Raw genomic sequence first — 26,533 nt, forward strand, 5'->3', positions numbered from 1 at the left:
ATTCGCACCAAAGTACGTTCATCTCTAGGAGACCGAACGCGTCTCCTTCCTGAGCGGTATGACGGCTGTGTGGTCCCATGGTGTTTATACTTGCGTACTGTTGTTTGAGCAGATGAACGTGGTACCTTCAGGTGTTTGGACATTTTGCTCCCGAGGACGAACCAAACTTGTGGAGGTCCACAAAAAATATTCTGAGGTCTTGGCTGATTTCTTTTGATTTTCACATGATGTCAAGCAAAGAGGCACTGAGTTTGAAGGTAGACCTCCAATTGAATCAAATTATGTCAATTAGCCTATCGGAAGCTTCTAATGTCATGACATCATTTTCTGGAATTTTCCAAGCTGTTTAAAGGCACAGTCAACTTAGTGTATATAAACATCTGACCCACTGGAATTGTGATACAGTGAATTATAAATGAAATAATCTGTTTGTAAACAAATGTCCTAACCGACTTGCCAAAACTATAGTTTGTTAACAAGACATTTGTGGAGTGGTTTAAAAACAAGTTTTAATGACTCCAACCTAAGTGTATGTAAACTTCCCACTTCAACTGTATATGGAAACGTCCTATTGCCTTTGCCAACACAGTAGTGAACGAGTGCACACTGCAGGATGAAGGATAGATTATTGGGACACACCCTAGGTCTGCCTGGTGAAAATATATTTTGCTTTGTGATGGAACAACATTTCAGAAGTATTATCAGGTAATGACAGGAAATGCGGTTGGTTGCATTTCCTGTCATTGTATCATAATCAAAACAAAACAAAACAGGACTCAACAAAGAGACAACTCCACCATCCTACTAAGAGCTATTCTATGTCAAGAAGACTGAAAAGAGAGGCATTTTTATCTCTCAATACTGTCCATGCTGTGTACATTAACGCCTGTATTAAGTTTTACTCTCTGTTTTTTTGAATTCTAAAGAAATATTGCAAAAGAAAGAGTTCAAAAGAAACAATTTTATATGCCTTTAATTATTGTAATGTAATGTAAACATCTATAAATAATGTCTTTGATTTCCTCCTACCAGAATGTTCTATGATCGCCAGAGACGTTGGCTACATACCAGATGACACCTTATTCCCCACATCAGTGTTTCTCCTGTCCTCCAGTAACACATCAGTGTTTCTCCTGTCCTCCAGTAACACATCAGTGTTTCTCCTGTCCTCCAGTAACACATCAGTGATTCTCCTGTCCTCCAGTAACACATCAGTGATTCTCCTGTCCTCCAGTAACACATCAGTGTTTCTCCTGTCCTCCAGTAACACATCAGTGTTTCTCCTGTCCTCCAGTAACACATCAGTGATTCTCCTGTCCTCCAGTAACACATCAGTGTTTCTCCTGTCCTCCAGTAACACATCAGTGTTTCTCCTGTCCTCCAGTAACACATCAGTGATTCTCCTGTCCTCCAGTAACACATCAGTGATTCTCCTGTCCTCCAGTAATACATCCGTGTTTCTCCTGTCCTCCAGTAACACATCAGTGTTTCTCCTGTCCTCCAGTAACACATCAGTGTTTCTCCTGTCCTCCAGTAACACATCAGTGTTTCTCCTGTCCTCCGGTAACACATCAGTGTTTCTCCTGTCCTCCGGTAACACATCAGTGTTTCTCCTGTCCTCCGGTAACACATCAGTGTTTCTCCTGTCCTCCGGTAACATATCAGTGTTTCTCCTGTCCTCCGGTAACACATCAGTGTTTCTCCTGTCCTCAGTAACACATCAGTGTTTCTCCTGTCCTCCAGTAACACATCAGTGTTTCTCCTGTCCTCCAGGAACACATCAGTGTTTCTCCTGTCCTCCAGTAACACATCAGTGTTTCTCCTGTCCTCCAGTAACACATCAGTGTTTCTCCTGTCCTCCAGTAACACATCAGTGTTTCTCCTGTCCTCAGTAACACATCAGTGTTTCTCCTGTAGGGGTCTCCAGTAACAGATCAGTGTTTCTCCTGTCCTCTGGTAACATATCAGTGGTGTGTTCTCAAGGTCTAGTAGGGGTCTTGTCTGTCTAGTGGTGGTTGTTCTCCAGGTCTAAGGGGTCTTGTCTGTCAGCTAGTGGTGGTTGTTCTCAGGTCTAGTAGGGGTCTCAGTAGTGGTGGGTCTTGTCTGTCAGCTAGTGGTTGTTGTTCTCTAGGTCTAGTAGGGGTCTTGTCTGTCAGCTAGTGGTTGTTGTTCTCCAGGTCTAGTAGGGGTCTTGTCTGTCAGCTAGTGGTGGTTGTTCTCCAGGTCTAGTAGGGGTCTTGTCTGTCAGCTAGTGGTTGTTGTTCTCCAGGTCTAGTAGGGGTCTTGTCTGTCAGCTAGTGGTTGTTGTTCTCCAGGTCTAGTAGGGGTCTTGTCTGTCAGCTAGTGGTGGTTGTTCTCTAGGTCTAGTAGGGGTCTTGTCTGTCAGCTAGTGGTGGTTGTTCTCTAGGTCTAGTAGGGGTCTTGTCTGTCAGCTAGTGGTGGTTGTTCTCCAGGTCTAGTAGGGGTCTTGTCTGTCAGCTAGTGGTGGTTGTTTCCAGGTTGTTCTCAGGTCTAGTAGGGGTCTTGTCTGTCAGCTAGTGGTGGTGGTTAGGGGTCTTGTTCTAGTGGTTGTTGTTCTCAGGTCTAGTAGGGGTCTTGTCTGTCAGCTAGTGGTGGTTGTTCTCTAGGTCTAGTAGGGTCTTGTCTGTCAGCTAGTGGTGGTTGTTCTCCAGGTCTAGTAGGGGTCTTGTCTGTCAGCTAGTGGTGGTTGTTCTCTAGGTCTAGTAGGGGTCTTGTCTGTCAGCTAGTGGTTGTTGTTCTCTAGGTCTAGTAGGGTCTTGTCTGTCAGCTAGTGGTGGTTGTTGTTCTCCAGGTCTCCAGTAGGGGTCTTGTCTGTCAGCTAGTGGTGGTTCTCCAGGTCTAGTAGGGGTCTTGTTCTCCAGGTCTAGTAGGGGTCTTGTCTGTCAGCTAGTGGTGGTTGTTGTTCTTGTCTGTCAGCTAGGTCTAGTAGGGGTCTTGTCTGTCAGCTAGTGGTGGTTGTTCTCCAGGTCTAGTAGGGGTCTTGTCTGTCAGCTAGTGGTGGTTGTTGTTCTCCAGGTCTAGTCTAGTAGGGGTCTTGTCTGTCAGCTAGTGGTGGTTGTTCTCTAGGTCTAGTAGGGGTCTTGTCTGTCAGCTAGTGGTGGTTGTTCTCTAGGTCTCAGTAGTGGGTCTTGTCTGTCAGCTAGTGGTGGTTGTTCTCTAGGTCTAGTAGGGGTCTTGTCTGTCAGCTAGTGGTTGTTGTTCTCTAGGTCTAGTAGGGGTCTTGTCTGTCAGCTAGTGGTGGTTGTTCTCTAGGTCTAGTAGGGGTCTTGTCTGTCAGCTAGTGGTGGTTGTTCTCCAGGTCTAGTAGGGTCTTGTCTGTCAGCTAGTGGTGTTGTTCTCTGGTCTGTTCTCTAGTGGTTGGTTCTCTAGGTCTAGTAGGGGTCTTGTCTGTCACTTGTTTGTGAAATATCTCACCTCTGCCTCTCTGTGTGTGTGTGTGTGTGTGTGTGTGTGTGTGTGTGTGTGTGTGTGTGTGTGTGTGTGTGTGTGTGTGTGTGTGTGTGTGATCCCTAGTGTGTGGTGATTGGTGACCTCCCCCCTCCACTCCTCCTATATTTAACTGGTACCAGAGCAGAGTGTTGATCAGTAAATTGGGTTACTGAGATGTGAAAGCAATTCCAGTCTGGAAATTACAAGAAGCAATACAGCAGAGAAAGTCAATAGAATTAAAGGATACTGATGATTCATCTAATAACAGAGCAATTCACACACAGTTATTCAGAAGGAAATCAAATGTTTTTAAATGCATTTTAAAAATCAGAGGAAATGGTGAAGCCTTCACCTGTGTCTCTAGGTTATTATTCTCAGCATGAAAATAGTTTCATCTTTGATGTATTTGTTTGAAAAACTCTTAGAAATGATTGATGGTAAGAAGAAAGAAAAAACAGAAAAGCAACAGCACAGACTTTGACAAAGGAAAAGAAATGACAGAAAAATCCAGACAGATTGTAAAATGTTTAACTTGTTCAGTAAAAGTGTTTGGCTTGGATGTAGGTGTAGCTAGATTACCTGTAGACCTCCATTGCTTGGGGAGGAACTTGAGGAGCTCAGTCGGCTTCCTGTTTGTCCATTGATGTATTTTTATGGGATAGAATGACTCAGATTTAGCTGCAAAGAGGAGGCAGGTGAAAGTTTAGCAATAAACACACACACACACAGAAATACACAAACACACGGACACACACACACACACACACACACACACACACACACACACACACACACACACACACACACACACACACACACACACACACACACACACACACACACACACACACACACACACACACACACACACACACACACACACACACACAGAGACAGAGACAGAGACAGAGACAGAGACACAGATATCTGTCTGAAGAACAGAAGCAGTGGAACACAGGGATTGTTTGAACAACAACTGCAGGATCACATGAATATGTTTTATAGCTGTTACCATGACAACAACAGCAACATGGAGCAATCAACTGCAACATCAGTAGTACTATTACGATCCAATTAAATTGACCTGCAACTATGGTTGGTCTGGGCTAGTAGCCAGTGGCCACACTGTTAGCAGTGAGACAGTGGAGGCTCCTCAGAGGGAAAGGAAGGACCATCCTTCTCAGTGAATTTCTAAACAAAACAAAAAAAATGTTAAAAATTTGAAACACTAGACTAAATATATTAATGTCACCAAATAATTGATTACAGTTTTTCTCAACTGCTTACACACGTTTTCAAAACGGTCTCCTTTTTTCAAAACTCTTGTCGTGGAAATGTCCTGCATTTACCAAATCATGAGATCAAACCACACACAAGTCAGAGTTATCATAATGTCCATCTTTAATTATATGAGCTCCATCACAACCCTGATGGAGGGAGGAGGGTCAGTCACCAGTGCTACGCTACGCTACGCTACATATCTTTTCCGGTCTGGGTCTGGCCACAATACTTTGTCCACATCACAAGATACGTTTTCTCTTGCCAAACATGGAGGGAAGTATCTCCTAGCATGGCGTATCCAACCCTGGAAAAAAAAGGCAACCTCTATGTCCCCACATGGAGGGAAGTATCTCCTAGCATGGTGTATCCAACCCTGGACAGAGGCAACCTCTATGTCCCCACATGGAGGGAAGTATCTCCTAGCATGGCGTATCTAACCCTGGACAGAGGCAACCTCTATGTCCCCACATGGGAGAAGTATCTCCTAGCATGGTGTATCCAACCCTGGACAGAGGCAACCTCTATGTCCCCACATGGAGGGAAGTATCTCCTAGCATGGTGTATCCAACCCTGGACAGAGGCAACCTCTATGTCCCCACATGGAGGGAAGTATCTCCTAGCATGGTGTATCCAACCCTGGACAGAGGCAACCTCTATGTCCCCACATGGAGAGAAGTATCTCCTAGCATGGCGTATCCAACCCTGGACAGAGGCAACCTCTATGTCCCCACATGGAGAGAAGTATCTCCTAGCATGGTGTATCCAACCCTGGACAGAGGCAACCTCTATGTCCCCACATGGAGGGAAGTATCTCCTAGCATGGTGTATCCAACCCTGGACAGAGGCAACCTCTATGTCCCCACATGGAGAAGTAACTCCTAGCATGGCGTATCCAACCCTGGAAAAAGGCAACCTCTATGTCCCCACATGGAGAGAAGTATCTCCTAGCATGGTGTATCCAACCCTGGACAGAGGCAACCTCTATGTCCCCACATGGAGAGAAGTATCTCCTAGCATGGCGTATCCAACCCTGGACAGAGGCAACCTCTATGTCCCCAGCATGGCGTATCCAACCTTGGACAGGGCAACCTCTATGTCCCCACATGGAGGAAGTACTCCTAGCATGGCGTATCCAACCCTGGACAGAGTCAACCTCTATGTCCCCACATGGAGGAAGTATCTCCTAGCATGGCGTATCCAACCTTGGACAGAGGCAACCCTATGTCCCCACATGGAGGGAAGTATCTCCTAGCATGGCGTATCCAACCCTGGACAGAGGCAACCTCTATGTCCCCACATGGAGGAAGTATCTCCTAGCATGGCGTATCCAACCCTGGACAGAGGCAACCTCTACGTCCCCACATGGAGGAAGTATCTCCTAGCATGGCGTATCCAACCCTGGACAGAGGCAACCTCTATGTCCCCACATGGAGGGAAGTAACTCCTAGCATGGCGTATCCAACCTTGGACAGAGGCAACCTCTATGTCCCCACATGGAGGGAAGTATCTCCTAGCATGGTGTATCCAACCTTGGACTCTATGTCCCCACATGGAGGGAAGTATCTCCTAGCATGGTGTATCCAACCCTCTATGTCCCCACATGGAGGAAGTATCTCCTAGCATAGCGTATCTAACCTCTATGTCCCCCATCGTCCTCCATTGCCTGGAGAAGCGGCATGCGGGCATAGGGTTGGCGATCATACACTTTCCAGCGCCAGGCTGAGAAGAATTCCTCTATGGGGTTTAGAAAAGGTGAATATGGGGGTAGGTACAAAACTACACATTGAGTTTTCACATGATCAATGATCACAAACTGGTAATAGATCGTTTGTTGTATTACTTGCCCTGAGGCACGGCTGAGTGAGGCATAATAATTAGCTTCTTTTTTATTTCCTAGACTAATGGCCTGCGTCTGATGGTCAGTCTGAGAGGAGGCAGGGAGCAGCACTGAGGCTCTCACCAGACTCACTGTCCCTCCGCTGAGAAACAGGGACACCGTCTTCCAGCTGATGGAAAAACTCAAGTCACACTGCATTATTTCTGCCTTCATGCATCAATTCATGGTGTTACTCCTATGACCAGAGAAAGTGAAATATTCCTGGATATTATCTCAAAAAGACACAACAATGCAAGCTTTAATATCGTAACACTTTTGCTACACTCATTCATTGCAACTGCAGTGCTGGTTATAGTGTGAGTGGAAGTAGGGAGAACGTGCATTTTATGGCTTAGAAAAGTTTGGACCAATAAAAAAGGGCTGAATAACAACATAAACAGGAACTTTCTCACAAAAACAGCAGCTCTTTCCTGTATTCGCTGAGTCTTTCTCTAGTCGTGGTTTTAAACGTTTTGAAATCTCACAGTATCAACTTTGCTGTGATGATTCTTTTACAATCTATGGCTAGTGAATAAACTGTCATCTGAGCTATCTGATAGGCCAGCTGCAGGCCTATAGGTGCACTTGATTTGTTTTTCTGGGCCCGTTTTGGTAGGCGGAGTTCTACCTTCAGACCCATGAAATAGCTCAACATGGGAACACTTTGCCTTCCCGGCGCTAGAGCAGCTGAATCAAGTGCACCTACCGTCAACAGCGCAAAAACAAAAAAATGCTTAGAAAATGTTTGATGATCGACTAGGAATGCCTTGGAGATGAACCAGTCGACCGGTTGGTGACAACTGCCTTTGTCATGACATGTTCTGCTTGACAATGACACAGGAGTAGGTCAAAACCAAAGCAAAAACTGATCTGTGACAGGCCTACACAGTTGGATGTGTGTAAATAATTCAAATACCTTCATCTCATCATTTCTGCAGTGTCTTTGGCTCATCAACCCCTACCAGATAAAGGGGTGGACCCTACCAGATAAAGGGGTGTGGACCCTACCAGATAAAGGGGTGTGGACCCTACCAACTAGAGGGATGTGGACCCTACCAACTAGAGTGGACCCTACCAGATAAAGGGATGTGGACCCTACCAGATAAAGGGTGTGGACCCTACCAGATAAAGGTGTGGACCCTACCAGATAAAGGGATGTGGACCCTACCAACTAGAGGGATGTGGACCCTACCAACGAGAGGGGTGTGGAGCCCCTACCAGATAAAGGGGTGTGGACCCTACCAGATAAAGGGGTGTGGACCCTACCAGATAAAGGGGAGTGGACCCTACCAGATAAAGGGATGTGGACCCTACCAGATAAAGGGGAGTGGACCTACCAGATAAAGGGATGTGGACCCGACCAGATAAAGGGATGTGGGACCCTACCAGATAAATGGGGTGTGGACCCTACCAGATAAAGGGATGTGGACCCTACCAACTAGAGGGGTTGGACCTATTACCAGATAAATGGATGTGGACCCTACCAGATAAAGGGAGTGGACCCTACCAGATAAAGGGATGTGGACCCTACCAGATAAAGGGGTGTGGACCTACCAGATAAAGGGTGTGGACCCTACCAACTAAGAGGGGTGTGGACCCTACCAGATAAATGGGGTGTGGACCCTACCAACTAGAGGGATGTGGACCCTACCAACGAGAGGGGTGTGGACCCTACCAGATAAAGGGGTGTGGACCCTACCAGATAAGGGGATGTGGACCCTACGAGATAAAGGATGGGGACCCTACCAGATAAGGGGATGTGGACCCTACCAGATAAAGGGATGTGGACCCTACCAGATAAAGGGATGTGGACCTACCAGATAAAGGGATGTGGACCCTACCAACTAGAGGGGTGTGGACTCTACCAACTAGAGCTTTGGGATGTGGAACCAGATAAAGGGGTGTGGACCCTACCAGATAAAGGGATGTGGACCCTACCAGATAAAGGGGTGTGGACCCTACGAGATAAAGGGGTGTGGACCCTACGAGATAAACGGGGAGTGGGGACCCTACCAGATAAGGGGATGTGGACCCTGACCAGATAAAGGGATGTGGACCCTACCAAGCTTTAGAGGGGTGTGGACCCATTACCAGATAAAGGGGTGTGGACCATTTTACCAGATGGAAAGGGATGTGGACCCTACCAGATAAAGGGATGTGGACCCTACCAGATAAAGGGATGTGGACCCTACCATGACTAATCTAGGGGTGTGGACCCTACCAGATAAGGGGATGTGGACCCTACCAGATAAAGGGATGTGGACCCTACCAGATAAAGGGATGTGGACCCTACCAACTAGAGGGGTGTGGACTCTACCAACTAGAGGGATGTGGACCCTACCAGATAAAGGGGTGTGGACCCTGAACCAGTCGACCAGATAAAGGGATGTGGACCCTACCAGATAAAGGGATGTGGACCCTACCAGATAAAGGGATGTGGACCCTCATCTCAACTAGAGGGATGTGGACCCTACCAGATAAAGGGATGTGGACCCTACCAGATAAAGGGTGTGGACCCTACCAGATAAAGGGATGTGGATTATATATTATATTAAAGGGATGTGGACCCTACCAGACTAAGGGATGTGGACCCTACCAGATAAAGGGGTGTGGACCCTACCAGATAAAGGGATGTGGACCCTACCAGATAAAGGGATGTGGACCCTACCAGATAAAGGGATGTGGACCCTACCAGATAAAGGGATGTGGACCCTACCAGATAAAGGGATGTGGACCCTACCAGATAAAGGGGTGTGGACCCTACCAGATAAAGGGATGTGGACCCTACCAGATAAAGGGATGTGGACCCTACCAGATAAAGGGGTGTGGACCCTACCAACTAAAGGGGTGTGGACCCTACCAACTAGAGGGTTGTGGACCCTACCAGATAAAGGGATGTGGACCCTAGCAGATAAAGGGATGTGGACTACCAGATAAAGGGGTGTGGACCCTACCAGATAAAGGGATGTGGACCCTACCAGATAAAGGGATGTGGACCCTACCAGATAAAGGGGTGTGGACCCTACCAGATAAAGGGGTGTGGACCCTACCAGATAAAGGGGTGTGGACCCTACCAGATAAAGGGATGTGGACCCTACCAGATAAAGGGGTGTGGACCCTACCAACTAGAGGGATGTGGACCCTACCAACGAGAGGGGTGTGGACCCTACCAGATAAAGGGTGTGGACCCTACCAGATAAAGGGATGTGGACCCTACCAGATAAAGGGTGTGGACCCTACCAGATAAAGGATGGGGACCCTACCAGATAAAGGGGTGTGGACCCTACCAGATAAAGGAGTGGGGACCCTACCAGATAAAGGGTGTTGGGAACCCTACCAGATAAAGGGGTGTGGACCCCTACCAGATAAAGGGGTGTGGACCCTACCAGATAAAGGGGTGTGGACCCTACCAGATAAGGGGATGTGGACCCTACCAGATAAAGGGATGTGGACCCTACCAGATAAAGGGATGTGGACCCTACCAGATAAAGGGATGTGGACCCTACCAACTAGAGGGGTGTGGACTCTACCAATAGAGGGATGTGGACCCTACCAGATAAAGGGGTGTGGACCCTACCAACTAGAGGGGTGTGGACCCTACCAGATAAAGGGATGTGGACCCTACCAGATAAAGGGATGTGGACCCTACCAGATAAAGGGGTGTGGACCCTACCAGATAAAGGGATGTGGACCCTACCAACTAGAGGGATGTGGACCCTACCAGATAAAGGGTGTGGACCCTACCAGATAAAGGGGATGTGGACCCTACCAGATAAAGGGATGTGGACCCTACCAGATAAAGGGGATGTGGACCCTACCATATAAAGGGATGTGGACCCTACCAGATAAAGGGATGTGGACCCTACCAGATAAAGGGGTGTGGACTCTACCAGATAAAGGGGTGTGGACCCTACCAACTAGAGGGTGTGGACCCTACCAGATAAAGGGATGTGGACCCTACCAGATAAAGGGATGTGGACTACCAGATAAAGGGGTGTGGACCCTACCAGATAAAGGGGTGTGGACCCTACCAGATAAAGGGGTGTGGACCCTACCAGATAAAGGGGTGTGGACCCTACCAACTAGAGGGGTGTGGACCCTACCAGATAAAGGGTGTGGACCCTACCAACTAAAGGGATGTGGACCCTACCAACTAAAAGGGGTGTGGACCCTACCAACTAAAGGGGTGTGGACCCTACCAGATAAAGGGTGTGGACCCTACCAGATAAAGGGATGTGGACCCTACCAATAAAGGGGTGTGGACCCTACCAGATAAAGGGTGTGGACCCTACCAGATAAGGGGATGTGGACCCTACCAGATAAAGGGATGTGGACCCTACCAGATAAAGGGGTGTGGACCCTACCAGATAAAGGGATGTGGACCCTACCAACTAAAGGGGTGTGGACCCTACCAACTAGAGGGATGTGGACCCTACCAGATAAAGGGGTGTGGACCCTACCAACTAGAGGGGTGTGGACCCTACCAGATAAAGGGATGTGGACCCTACCAGACTAAAGGGTGTGGACCCTACCAGATAAAGGGGTGTGGACCCTACCAGATAAAGGGATGTGGACCCTACCAACTAGAGGGTGTGGACCCTACCAGATAAAGGGGTGTGGACCCTACCAGATAAAGGATGTGGACCCTACCAGATAAAGGGATGTGGACCCTACCAGACTAAAGGGATGTGGACCCTACCAGATAAAGGGGATGTGGACCCTACCAGATAAAGGGGTGTGGACCCTACCAGATAAAGGGGTGTGGACCTACCAGGGGTGTGGACCCTACCAGATAAAGGGATGTGGACCCTACCAACTAGAGAGGTGTGGACCCTACCAGATAAAGGGATGTGGACCCTACCAGATAAAGGGATGTGGACCCTACCAGATAAAGGGGTGTGGACCCTACCAGATAAGGGGTGTGGACCCTACCAGATAAAGGGGTGTGGACCCTACCAGATAAAGGGATGTGGACCCTACCAACTAAAGGGGTGTGGACCCTACCAGATAAAGGGATGTGGACCCTACCAACTAAAGGGATGTGGACCCTACCAACTAAAGGGATGTGGAACTCTATCAGATAAAGGGGTGTGGATACCTCTAAAGGGGTGTGGTCAGATAAAGAGATGTGGACCCTACCAGATAAATTTCCATACCAGATAAAGGGATGTGGACCCTACCAACTTGTGGACTTTCTCAGATAAGGTGTGGACCCATACCAGATAAAGGAGTGTGGACCCTACCAGATAAAGCCTGAGGGATGTGGACCCTCGAGATGTTCCCTCAGAGATAGATAAAGGGATGTGGACCCTACCAACTAAATGGTGTGGACCCTACCAGATAAAGGGGTGTGGACCCTACCAGATAAAGGGGTGTGACCCTACCAACAAGATGTGGACCTCTCATAAGATATACCAACATGGACCCTACCAGATAAAGGGATGTTCTTCATGGCCTGACTTCCTCAAGATGTTCTCAACCTCATAAGATATCATGCTCTGGAGTCTTCATATTCACACACGTCATTTCCTCTATATTGAGATGCTCTTTCTCTCATAAGATATCATGCCCTTCTTCATAGCCTGACTTCCTCGAGATGTTCTCTCATAAGATATCATGCCCTTCTTCATAGCCTGACTTCCTTCACGATGTTCTCTCATGGGAAAGATGGGAGAGTTCACATCCAGTCAAAGTGAAGTGATGCTTTATCTCTCTCCATCTCTGGCCTTCTTTTTAACATATTCATCTCTGTTCTCTATGTGACAAACACATACTTATTTCATTCCTATACCATCTGGTGTGTCAGGGTGTTCTTCATTGCTATTCCATCTGGTTCTTCAGGTGTCTTCATTCCTATTCCATCTGGTGTGGGTCAGGGTGTCTTCATTCCTATTCCATCTGGTGTGGGTCAGGGTGTCTTCATTCCTATTCCATCTGGTGTGTGTCAGGGTGTCTTCATTCCTATACAATCTGGTGTGTCAGGGTGTCTTCATTCCTATACCCTCTGGTGTGTCAGGGTGTCTTCATTCCTATACCATCTGGTGTGTCAGGGTGTCTTCATTCCTATTCCATCTGGTGTGTGTCAGGGTGTCTTCATTCCTATACCATCTGGTGTGTCAGGGTGTCTTCATTCCTATACCATCTGGTGTGTCAGGGTGTCTTCATTCCTATACCATCTGGTGTGTCAGGGTGTCTTCATTCCTATACCATCTGGTGTGTCAGGGTGTCTTCATTCCTATACCATCTGGTGTGTGTCAGGGTGTCTTCATTCCTATACCATCTGGTGTGTCAGGGTGTCTTCATTCCTATACCATCTGGTGTGTCAGGGTGTCTTCATTCCTATACCATCTGGTGTGTGTCAGGGTGTCTTCATTCCTATTCCATCTGTGTGTCAGGGTGTCTTCATTCCTATTCCATCTGGTGTGGGTCAGGGTGTCTTCATTCCTATTCCATCTGGTGTGTCAGGGTGTCTTCATTCCTATTCCATCTGGTGTGTGTCAGGGTGTCTTCATTCCTATTCCATCTGGTGTGTGTCAGGGTGTCTTCATTCCTATACCATCTGGTGTGTGTCAGGGTGTCTTCATTCCTATTCCATCTGGTGTGTGTCAGGGTGTCTTCATTCCTATACCATCTGGTGTGTGTCAGGGTGTCTTCATTCCTATACCATCTGGTGTGTGTCAGGGTGTCTTCATTCCTATACCATCTGGTGTGTGTCAGGGTGTCTTCATTCCTATACCATCTGGTGTGTGTCAGGGTGTCTTCATTCCTATACCATCTGGTGTGTGTCAGGGTGTCTTCATTCCTATACCATCTGGTGTGTCAGGGTGTCTTCATTCCTATACCATCTGGTGTGTGTCAGGGTGTCTTCATTCCTATACCATCTGGTGTGTGTCAGGGTGTCTTCATTCCTATACCATCTGGTGTGTGTCAGGGTGTCTTCATTCCTATACCATCTGGTGTGTGTCAGGGTGTCTTCATTCCTATACCATCTGGTGTGTGTCAGGGTGTCTTCATTCCTATACCATCTGGTGTGTGTCAGGGTGTCTTCATTCCTATACCATCTGGTGTGTGTCAGGGTGTCTTCATTCCTATACCATCTGGTGTGTGTCAGGGTGTCTTCATTCCTATACCATCTGGTGTGTGTCAGGTGTCTTCATTCCTATTCCATCTGGTTTGTGTCAGGGTGTCTTCATTCCTATACCATCTGGTGTGTCAGGGTGTCTTCATTCCTATACCATCTGGTTGTGTCAGGGTGTCTTCATTCCTATACCATCTGGTGTGTGTCAGGGTGTCTTCATTCCTATACCATCTGGTGTGGGTCAGAGTGTCTTCATTCCTATACCATCTGGTGTGTGTCAGGGTGTCTTCATTCCTATACCATCTGGTGTGTGTCAGGGTGTCTTCATTCCTATCCATCTGGTGTGGGTCAGGGTGACCCACCTGAACCATCTGGTCCTGTGTCAGTGATAACTAAGAGTGCATTCCTGGGACAAATTAATACCATCTGGTGGCAAATGTCAGGACCCTACAAAGTGATAACTAAATCCATTTCCCTCAGGGTGTGACCCACCTGGGGCTCTGAAGGTCCTGTCAGTAGTGATAACTAACATCCTCCTTTAAAAGGAACGACCCACCTGGTCTGAAGGTCCTGTAGTAGTGATAATCTGGTAACGCCTCCTTTCAGGGTGACCCACCTATACCTCTGAAGGTCCTGTAGTAGTGATAACTTCATTCCTAAAAGGAACGACCCACCTGTGGCTCAGGGTAGTCTGATAACATTCCTAAAAGGATAGACCATCTGGCTCTGAAGGTCAGGGTAGTAGTGATAACTAACGCATCTTTAAAAGGATAGACCCACCTGGGGCTCTGAAGGTCCTGGGTGTAGTGATAACTAACGCCTCCTTTAAAAGGAACACCTATGGGGCTCTGAAGGTCCTGTAGTAGTGATAACTAACCACCTGGGGCTCTGAAGGTCCTGTAGTAGTGATAACTAGCAGAGTGCCTCCTTTAAAAGGAATGACCCACCTGGGGCTCTGAAGGTCCTGTAGTAGTGATAACTAACGCCTCCTTTAAAAGGAACGACCCACCTGGGGCTCTGAAGGTCCTGTAGTAGTGATAACTAACACCTCCTTTAAAAGGATAGACCCACCTGGGGCTCTGAAGGTCCTGTAGTAGTGATAACTAACGCCTCCTTTAAAAGGAACGACCCACCTGGGGCTCTGAAGGTCCTGTAGTAGTGATAACTAACGCCTCCTTTAAAAGGATAGACCCACCTGGGGCTCTGAAGGTCCTGTAGTAGTGATAACTAACGCCTCCTTTAAAAAGGGAAGATCCAAAAGGACAGTTTTTAAAAACAATGTATTTCCTCTTTACTTATACAGGTAATTCAATTAAAAACAGTTTCTGATTTACAGCGACAACCTGTCCCATCCCCAAAACAATGTACGGGTACACTGTTCACAACTCTACCTCTACTGCTTGGAAACGACTCCTGAGTACCAAGTGCAAGACGTGTGTGTGTGTGTGTGTGTGTGTGTGTGTGTGTGTGTGTGTGTGTGTGTGTGTGTGTGTGTGTGTGTGTGTGTGTGTGTGTGTGTGTGTGTGTGTGTGTGTGTGTGTGTGTGTGTGTGTGTGTGTGCGTGCGTGCGTGCGCGTGCGTGTTAGAAACCCAGTGGAACACCCCCACACACACACCCCATGCCTCTATTCCTCAAGGGCCAAGTAAGAGAAGGAAAACAATCCCCACTAACCCTTCCGTTCCCTAATAGAGGGAAGCATATTGGGCTGGTAACGACAGTGGTTAGAGCTGGGAGGCAGGCGACAGCAGAACACAGATATAGAGTCCATACATCGACAGGTGTCTTTGGGCCACACGGCCAATTGCAGTTAAAGGTGCAATCTGTGATATGTGAATATGTTCAATGGTTATTTTCATTTGAAACGGCAGTGTTTCCACTGGGGAAAATGTGTAGCAGTGGAGGGAAAAGGTGGCCTCCACCCTCGGTTGTATATACGAAAACATGTGGAGCTGCCGTTTTGTTGAAAGACCAAAAATCTGGGATTGTAGCTTTAACCCCATTATTATAACCTTTATGTGAATGTAATCATTCATAGTGAATGTGCTGGTCTCTCCTGTTCCGAGTTCAATCACATTAATACATTTCCTCCACCTGGATCCAATCGGCCCCAGGGACACAAGATGACGACAGAGGAAATGAGGTAAATTGCTAGTTATTAATGTGTGGACAAACATCGCCCAACCTGGTTATGTGTTAATGTGTTGAGGTCATTCCCAGGCACATGCTAAGTATATGCAGACTCTAATGGCTCACCATTCACTATACATTATAGGGCACTACTTTTGACCAGGGTGTAGTATAAAACTACTGCACAATATAGCGGTTAGAGACAAAAACAGACAAAGGGAGACCCTCACAACAGGTTATAACCCCTAACAGGTTATAACCCCCCTAACAGGTTTTAACCCCTAACAGGTTTTAACCCCTAACAGGTTTTTAACAGGTTGTAACCCCCTAACAGGTTGTAACCCCTTAACCCCTAACAGGTTATAACCCCTTAACATGTTTTAACCCCCTAACAGGTTATAACCTCCCCCTAACAGGTTTTAACCCCCCCTAACAGGTTTTAACCCCCCTAACCCCCTAACAGGTTTTAACCCCCCTAACAGGTTTTAACCCCTAACAGGTTATAACCCCCTAACAGGTTTTAACCCCCTAACAGGTTTTAACCCCTAACAGGTTTTAACCCCCTAACAGGTTTTAACCCCCTAACAGGTTATAACCCCCTAAAGGTTATAACCCCCTAACAGGTTTTAACCCCCTAACAGGTTTTAACCCCTAACAGGTTATAACCCCCTAACAGGTTTTAACCCCCTAACAGGTTTTAACCCCTAACAGGTTTTAACCCCCTAACAGGTTATAACCCCCCTAACAGGTTTTAACCCCTAACAGGTTTTAACCCCTAACAGGTTTTAACCCCCCTAACAGGTTTTAACCCCTAACAGGTTATAACCCCTAACAGGTTATAACCCCCTAACAGGTTTTAACCCCCCTAACAGGTTTTAACCCCCTAACAGGTTATAACCCTAACAGGTTATAACCCCTAACAAGTTTTAACCCCTAACAGGTTTTAACCCCTAACAGGTTATAACCCCTAACAGGTTATAACCCCTAACAGGTTTTAACCCCCTAACAGGTTTTAACCCCTAACAGGTTATAACCCCTAACAGGTTATAACCCCTAACAGGTTTTAACCCCTAACAGGTTTTAACCCCTAACAGGTTATAACCCCTAACAGGTTTTAACCCCCTAACAGGTTTTAACCCCTAACAGGTTATAACCCCTAACAGGTTATAACCCCTAACAGGTTTTAACCCCTAACAGGTTTTAACCCCTAACAGGTTATAACCCCTAACAGGTTTTAACCCCTAACAGGTTTTAACCCCTAACAGGTTATAACCCCTAACAGGTTATAACCCCTAACAGGTTTTAACCCCTAACAGGTTATAACCCCTAACAGGTTTTAACCCCTAACAGGTTTTAACCCCTAACAGGTTATAACCCCTAACAGGTTTTAACCCCTAACAGGTTTTAACCCCTAACAGGAGTAACCCCTAACAGGTTAACCCCCAACAGGTTTTAACCCCCAACAGGTTTTAACCCTTTAACAGGTTATCCCTAACAGGTTTATTAACAGGTTTTAACCCCTAACAGGTTTTAACCTGATGGGTGGGGTTGAACCCTAACAGGTTATAACCCCTAACAGTCACTTTTAACCCCTAACAGGTTTTAACCCCTAACAGGTTATGCGGACAGGTCTGTCATAACACTAACAGTTTTAACTTTTAACATAGTCTCTGATGGTTTGGGTTGAACTGTACACAGGTTTTAACTAACATCTGTTCCAGGTTTTAGAAGGTTATCGTCAAGAGCAGAGATACAGGCAGAGCTAGTATCATCTTGAAGAGCAGAGATACAGGCAGGCTAGTATCATCTTGAAGAGCAGAGATACAGGCAGAGCTAGTATCATCTTGAAGAGCAGAGATACAGGCAGAGCTAGTATCCTTTTAAAGAGAGCTAATCATCTTGAAGAGCAGAGATACAGGCAGAGCTAGTATCATAACTGTCAGCAGAGATACACAGAGCTAGTATCGCAGGTTGTAAGGCAGAGATACAGGCAGAGCTAGTATCATCTTGAAGAGCAGAGATACAGGCAGAGCTAGTATCATCTTGAATACAGGAACTGTTTAATCCCCCAGGCAGCTAGTATCATCTTGAAGAGCAGAGATACAGGCGGAGCTAGTATCATCTTGAAGAGCAGAGATACAGGCAGAGCTAGTATCATCTTGAAGAGCAGAGATACAGGCAGAGCTAGTATCATCTTGAAGAGCAGAGATACAGGCAGAGCTAGTATCATCATGAAGAGCAGAGATACAGGCAGAGCTAGTATCATCTTGAAGAGCAGAGATACAGGCAGAGCTAGTATCATCATGAAGAGCAGAGATACAGGCAGAGCTAGTATCATCTTGAAGAGCAGAGATACAGGCGGAGCTAGTATCATCTTGAAGAGCAGAGATACAGGCAGAGCTAGTATCATCTTGAAGAGCAGAGATACAGGCAGAGCTAGTATCATCTTGAAGAGCAGAGATACAGGCAGAGCTAGTATCATCTTGAAGAGCAGAGATACAGGCAGAGCTAGTATCATCATGAAGAGCAGAGATACAGGCAGAGCTAGTATCATCTTGAAGAGCAGAGATACAGGCAGAGCTAGTATCATCTTGAAGAGCAGAGATACAGGCAGAGCTAGTATCATCTTGAAGAGCAGAGATACAGGCAGAGCTAGTATCATCTTGAAGAGCAGAGATACAGGCAGAGCTAGTATCATCTTGAAGAGCAGAGATACAGGCAGAGCTAGTATCATCTTGAAGAGCAGAGATACAGGCAGAGCTAGTATCATCTTGAAGAGCAGAGATACAGGCAGAGCTAGTATCATCTTGAAGAGCAGAGATACAGGCAGAGCTAGTATCATCTTGAAGAGCAGAGATACAGGCAGAGCTAGTATCATCTTGAAGAGCAGAGATACAGGCAGAGCTAGTATCATCTTGAAGAGCAGAGATACAGGCAGAGCTAGTATCATCTTGAAGAGCAGAGATACAGGCAGAGCTAGTATCATCTTGAAGAGCAGAGATACAGGCAGAGCTAGTATCATCTTGAAGAGCAGAGATACAGGCAGAGCTAGTATCATCTTGAAGAGCAGAGATACAGGCAGAGCTAGTATCATCTTGAAGAGCAGAGATACAGGCAGAGCTAGTATCATCTTGAAGAGCAGAGATACAGGCAGAGCTAGTATCATCTTGAAGAGCAGAGATACAGGCAGAGCTAGTATCATCTTGAAGAGCAGAGATACAGGCAGAGCTAGTATCATCTTGAAGAGCAGAGATACAGGCAGAGCTAGTATCATCTTGAAGAGCAGAGATACAGGCAGAGCTAGTATCATCTTGAAGAGCAGAGATACAGGCAGAGCTAGTATCATCTTGAAGAGCAGAGATACAGGCAGAGCTAGTATCATCTTGAAGAGCAGAGATACAGGCAGAGCTAGTATCATCTTGAAGAGCAGAGATACAGGCAGAGCTAGTATCATCTTGAAGAGCAGAGATACAGGCAGAGCTAGTATCATCTTGAAGAGCAGAGATACAGGCAGAGCTAGTATCATCTTGAAGAGCAGAGATACAGGCAGAGCTAGTATCATCTTGAAGAGCAGAGATACAGGCAGAGCTAGTATCATCTTGAAGAGCAGAGATACAGGCAGAGCTAGTATCATCTTGAAGAGCAGAGATACAGGCAGAGCTAGTATCATCTTGAAGAGCAGAGATACAGGCAGAGCTAGTATCATCTTGAAGAGCAGAGATACAGGCAGAGCTAGTATCATCTTGAAGAGCAGAGATACAGGCAGAGCTAGTATCATCTTGAAGAGCAGAGATACAGGCAGAGCTAGTATCATCTTGAAGAGCAGAGATACAGGCAGAGCTAGTATCATCTTGAAGAGCAGAGATACAGGCAGAGCTAGTATCATCTTGAAGAGCAGAGATACAGGCAGAGCTAGTATCATCTTGAAGAGCAGAGATACAGGCAGAGCTAGTATCATCTTGAAGAGCAGAGATACAGGCAGAGCTAGTATCATCTTGAAGAGCAGAGATACAGGCAGAGCTAGTATCATCTTGAAGAGCAGAGATACAGGCAGAGCTAGTATCATCTTGAAGAGCAGAGATACAGGCAGAGCTAGTATCATCTTGAAGAGCAGAGATACAGGCAGAGCTAGTATCATCATGAAGAGCAGAGATACAGGCAGAGCTAGTATCATCTTGAAGAGCAGAGATACAGGCAGAGCTAGTATCATCTTGAAGAGCAGAGATACAGGCAGAGCTAGTATCATCTTGAAGAGCAGAGATACAGGCAGAGCTAGTATCATCTTGAAGAGCAGAGATACAGGCAGAGCTAGTATCATCTTGAAGAGCAGAGATACAGGCAGAGCTAGTATCATCTTGAAGAGCAGAGATACAGGCAGAGCTAGTATCATCATGAAGAGCAGAGATACAGGCAGAGCTAGTATCATCTTGAAGAGCAGAGATACAGGCAGAGCTAGTATCATCTTGAAGAGCAGAGATACAGGCAGAGCTAGTATCATCATGAAGAGCAGAGATACAGGCAGAGCTAGTATCATCTTGAAGAGCAGAGATACAGGCAGAGCTAGTATCATCTTGAAGAGCAGAGATACAGGCAGAGCTAGTATCATCTTGAAGAGCAGAGATACAGGCAGAGCTAGTATCATCTTGAAGAGCAGAGATACAGGCAGAGCTAGTATCATCTTGAAGAGCAGAGATACAGGCAGAGCTAGTATCATCTTGAAGAGCAGAGATACAGGCAGAGCTAGTATCATCTTGAAGAGCAGAGATACAGGCAGAGCTAGTATCATCTTGAAGAGCAGAGATACAGGCAGAGCTAGTATCATCTTGAAGAGCAGAGATACAGGCAGAGCTAGTATCATCTTGAAGAGCAGAGATACAGGCAGAGCTAGTATCATCTTGAAGAGCAGAGATACAGGCAGAGCTAGTATCATCTTGAAGAGCAGAGATACAGGCAGAGCTAGTATCATCTTGAAGAGCAGAGATACAGGCAGAGCTAGTATCATCTTGAAGAGCAGAGATACAGGCAGAGCTAGTATCATCTTGAAGAGCAGAGATACAGGCAGAGCTAGTATCATCTTGAAGAGCAGAGATACAGGCAGAGCTAGTATCATCTTGAAGAGCAGAGATACAGGCAGAGCTAGTATCATCTTGAAGAGCAGAGATACAGGCAGAGCTAGTATCATCTTGAAGAGCAGAGATACAGGCAGAGCTAGTATCATCTTGAAGAGCAGAGATACAGGCAGAGCTAGTATCATCTTGAAGAGCAGAGATACAGGCAGAGCTAGTATCATTGAAGAGCAGAGATACAGGCAGAGCTAGTATCATCTTGAAGAGCAGAGATACAGGCAGAGCTAGTATCATCTTGAAGAGCAGAGATACAGGCAGAGCTAGTATCATGTTGAAGAGCAGAGATACAGGCAGAGCTAGTATCATCATGAAGAGCAGAGATACAGGCAGAGCTAGTATCATGTTGAAGAGCAGAGATACAGGCAGAGCTAGTATCATCTTGAAGAGCAGAGATACAGGCAGAGCTAGTATCATCTTGAAGAGCAGAGATACAGGCAGAGCTAGTATCATCTTGAAGAGCAGAGATACAGGCAGAGCTAGTATCATCTTGAAGAGCAGAGATACAGGCAGAGCTAGTATCATCATGAAGAGCAGAGATACAGGCAGAGCTAGTATCATCTTGAAGAGCAGAGATACAGGCAGAGCTAGTATCATCATGAAGAGCAGAGATACAGGCAGAGCTAGTATCATCTTGAAGAGCAGAGATACAGGCAGAGCTAGTATCATCTTGAAGAGCAGAGATACAGGCAGAGCTAGTATCATCTTGAAGAGCAGAGATACAGGCAGAGCTAGTATCATCTTGAAGAGCAGAGATACAGGCAGAGCTAGTATCATCTTGAAGAGCAGAGATAGAGGCAGAGCTAGTATCATCTTGAAGAGCAGAGATACAGGCAGAGCTAGTATCATCTTGAAGAGCAGAGATACAGGCAGAGCTAGTATCATCTTGAAGAGCAGAGATACAGGCAGAGCTAGTATCATCTTGAAGAGCAGAGATACAGGCAGAGCTAGTATCATCTTGAAGAGCAGAGATACAGGCAGAGCTAGTATCATCATGAAGAGCAGAGATACAGGCAGAGCTAGTATCATCATGAAGAGCAGAGATACAGGCAGAGCAAGTATCATCATGAAGAGCAGAGATACAGGCAGAGCTAGTATCATCATGAAGAGCAGAGATACAGGCAGAGCTAGTATCATCTTGAAGAGCAGAGATACAGGCAGAGCTAGTATCATCTTGAAGAGCAGAGATACAGGCAGAGCTAGTATCATCTTGAAGAGCAGAGATACAGGCAGAGCTAGTATCATCTTGAAGAGCAGAGATACAGGCAGAGCTAGTATCATCTTGAAGAGCAGAGATACAGGCAGAGCTAGTATCATCTTGAAGAGCAGAGATACAGGCAGAGCTAGTATCATCTTGAAGAGCAGAGATACAGGCAGAGCTAGTATCATCTTGAAGAGCAGAGATACAGGCAGAGCTAGTATCATCTTGAAGAGCAGAGATACAGGCAGAGCTAGTATCATCTTGAAGAGCAGAGATACAGGCAGAGCTAGTATCATCTTGAAGAGCAGAGATACAGGCAGAGCTAGTATCATCTTGAAGAGCAGAGATACAGGCAGAGCTAGTATCATCTTGAAGAGCAGAGATACAGGCAGAGCTAGTATCATCTTGAAGAGCAGAGATACAGGCAGAGCTAGTATCATCTTGAAGAGCAGAGATACAGGCAGAGCTAGTATCATCTTGAAGAGCAGAGATACAGGCAGAGCTAGTATCATCTTGAAGAGCAGAGATACAGGCAGAGCTAGTATCATCTTGAAGAGCAGAGATACAGGCAGAGCTAGTATCATCTTGAAGAGCAGAGATACAGGCAGAGCTAGTATCATCTTGAAGAGCAGAGATACAGGCAGAGCTAGTATCATCTCATGAAGAGCAGAGATACAGGCAGAGCTAGTATCATCATGAAGAGCAGAGATACAGGCAGAGCTAGTATCATCTTGAAGAGCAGAGATACAGGCAGAGCTAGTATCATCTTGAAGAGCAGAGATACAGGCAGAGCTAGTATCATCTTGAAGAGCAGAGATACAGGCAGAGCTAGTATCATCTTGAAGAGCAGAGATACAGGCAGAGCTAGTATCATCTTGAAGAGCAGAGATACAGGCAGAGCTAGTATCATCTTGAAGAGCAGAGATACAGGCAGAGCTAGTATCATCATGAAGAGCAGAGATACAGGCAGAGCTAGTATCATCTTGAAGAGCAGAGATACAGGCAGAGCTAGTATCATCTTGAAGAGCAGAGATACAGGCAGAGCTAGTATCATCATGAAGAGCAGAGATACAGGCAGAGCTAGTATCATCTTGAAGAGCAGAGATACAGGCAGAGCTAGTATCATCTTGAAGAGCAGAGATACAGGCAGAGCTAGTATCATCTTGAAGAGCAGAGATACAGGCAGAGCTAGTATCATCTTGAAGAGCAGAGATACAGGCAGAGCTAGTATCATCTTGAAGAGCAGAGATACAGGCAGAGCTAGTATCATCTTGAAGAGCAGAGATACAGGCAGAGCTAGTATCATCATGAAGAGCAGAGATACAGGCAGAGCTAGTATCATCTTGAAGAGCAGAGATACAGGCAGAGCTAGTATCATCTTGAAGAGCAGAGATACAGGCAGAGCTAGTATCATCATGAAGAGCAGAGATACAGGCAGAGCTAGTATCATCTTGAAGAGCAGAGATACAGGCAGAGCTAGTATCATCTTGAAGAGCAGAGATACAGGCAGAGCTAGTATCATCTTGAAGAGCAGAGATACAGGCAGAGCTAGTATCATCTTGAAGAGCAGAGATACAGGCAGAGCTAGTATCATCTTGAAGAGCAGAGATACAGGCAGAGCTAGTATCATCATGAAGAGCAGAGATACAGGCAGAGCTAGTATCATCTTGAAGAGCAGAGATACAGGCAGAGCTAGTATCATCTTGAAGAGCAGAGATACAGGCAGAGCTAGTATCATCTTGAAGAGCAGAGATACAGGCAGAGATAGTATCATCTTGAAGAGCAGAGATACAGGCAGAGCTAGTATCATCTTGAAGAGCAGAGATACAGGCAGAGCTAGTATCATCTTGAAGAGCAGAGATACAGGCAGAGCTAGTATCATCTTGAAGAGCAGAGATACAGGCAGAGCTAGTATCATCTTGAAGAGGCAGAGCTAGTATCATAGCAGGCAGAGCTAGTATCATCATGAAGAGCAGAGATACAGGCAGAGCTAGTATCATCTTGAAGAGCAGAGATACAGGCAGAGCTAGTATCATCTTGAAGAGCAGAGATACAGGCAGAGCTAGTATCATCTTGAAGAGCAGAGATACAGGCAGAGCTAGTATCATCTTGAAGAGCAGAGATACAGGCAGAGCTAGTATCATCTTGAAGAGCAGAGATACAGGCAGAGCTAGTATCATCTTGAAGAGCAGAGATACAGGCAGAGCTAGTATCATCTTGAAGAGCAGAGATACAGGCAGAGCTAGTATCATCTTGAAGAGCAGAGATACAGGCAGAGCTAGTATCATCTTGAAGAGCAGAGATACAGGCAGAGCTAGTATCATCTTGAAGAGCAGAGATACAGGCAGAGCTAGTATCATCTTGAAGAGCAGAGATACAGGCAGAGCTAGTATCATCTTGAAGAGCAGAGATACAGGCAGAGCTAGTATCATCTTGAAGAGCAGAGATACAGGCAGAGCTAGTATCATCTTGAAGAGCAGAGATACAGGCAGAGCTAGTATCATTTTGAAGAGCAGAGATACAGGCAGAGCAAGTATCATCTTGAAGAGCAGAGATACAGGCAGAGCTAGTATCATCTTGAAGAGCAGAGATACAGGCAGAGCTAGTATCATCTTGAAGAGCAGAGATACAGGCAGAGCTAGTATCATCTTGAAGAGCAGAGATACAGGCAGAGCTAGTATCATCTTGAAGAGCAGAGATACAGGCAGAGCTAGTATCATCATGAAGAGCAGAGATACAGGCAGAGCTAGTATCATCTTGAAGAGCAGAGATACAGGCAGAGCTAGTATCATCTTGAAGAGCAGAGATACAGGCAGAGCTAGTATCATCTTGAAGAGCAGAGATACAGGCAGAGCTAGTATCATCTTGAAGAGCAGAGATACAGGCAGAGCTAGTATCATCTTGAAGAGCAGAGATACAGGCAGAGCTAGTATCATCTTGAAGAGCAGAGATACAGGCAGAGCTAGTATCATCTTGAAGAGCAGAGATACAGGCAGCGCTAGTATCATCTTGAAGAGCAGAGATACAGGCAGAGCTAGTATCATCTTGAAGAGCAGAGATACAGGCAGAGCTAGTATCATCTTGAAGAGCAGAGATACAGGCAGAGCTAGTATCATCTTGAAGAGCAGAGATACAGGCAGAGCTAGTATCATCTTGAAGAGCAGAGATACAGGCAGAGCTAGTATCATCTTGAAGAGCAGAGATACAGGCGGAGCTAGTATCATCTTGAAGAGCAGAGATACAGGCAGAGCTAGTATCATCATGAAGAGCAGAGATACAGGCAGAGCTAGTATCATTTTGAAGAGCAGAGATACAGGCAGAGCTAGTATCATCTTGAAGAGCAGAGATACAGGCAGAGCTAGTATCATCATGAAGAGCAGAGATACAGGCAGAGCTAGTATCATTTTGAAGAGCAGAGATACAGGCAGAGCTAGTATCATCTTGAAGAGCAGAGATACAGGCAGAGCTAGTATCATCTTGAAGAGCAGAGATACAGGCAGAGCTAGTATCATCTTGAAGAGCAGAGATACAGGCAGAGCTAGTATCATCTTGAAGAGCAGAGATACAGGCAGAGCTAGTATCATCATGAAGAGCAGAGATACAGGCAGAGCTAGTATCATCATGAAGAGCAGAGATACAGGCAGAGCTAGTATCATCTTGAAGAGCAGAGATACAGGCAGAGCTAGTATCATCTTGAAGAGCAGAGATACAGGCAGAGCTAGTATCATCTTGAAGAGCAGAGATACAGGCAGAGCTAGTATCATTTTGAAGAGCAGAGATACAGGCAGAGCTAGTATCATCTTGAAGAGCAGAGATACAGGCAGAGCTAGTATCATCATGAAGAGCAGAGATACAGGCAGAGCTAGTATCATCTTGAAGAGCAGAGATACAGGCAGAGCTAGTATCATCTTGAAGAGCAGAGATACAGGCAGAGCTAGTATCATCTTGAAGAGCAGAGATACAGGCAGAGCTAGTATCATCTTGAAGAGCAGAGATACAGGCAGAGCTAGTATCATCTTGAAGAGCAGAGATACAGGCAGAGCTAGTATCATCTTTGATACAAGACGTGGAGAAAAGTAAGAGAGGACTGCTGAGAGAACAGACGTAGTCGTCCTTAGATCTTCACTCATTGCAGTTTAATTTTAAGAGGTTCAACTTCTCAGAGAGCCAATCACATCAGTGTTGCCCTCTGGATAGAAAATCAGTCCTCGGAAACACTTATGGGAAATTAAAACTACACTGAGCAAGATGATCAGTGGGTTTTATTGCCAGCGTAGCACAGCTTTTGGCGTCATCTTCAGCCAAATACACTTTGCTCATCTTCTCCAGAAGAGGAATAGCCAACAACACTGTCGAGGGAGCATGTTGTTTGAATGCGTGTAGCTACAGGATGTAT

Source organism: Oncorhynchus keta, unplaced genomic scaffold, assembly GCF_023373465.1.
Source record: "Oncorhynchus keta strain PuntledgeMale-10-30-2019 unplaced genomic scaffold, Oket_V2 Un_contig_218_pilon_pilon, whole genome shotgun sequence".
NCBI classification, from domain to species: domain Eukaryota; kingdom Metazoa; phylum Chordata; class Actinopteri; order Salmoniformes; family Salmonidae; genus Oncorhynchus; species Oncorhynchus keta.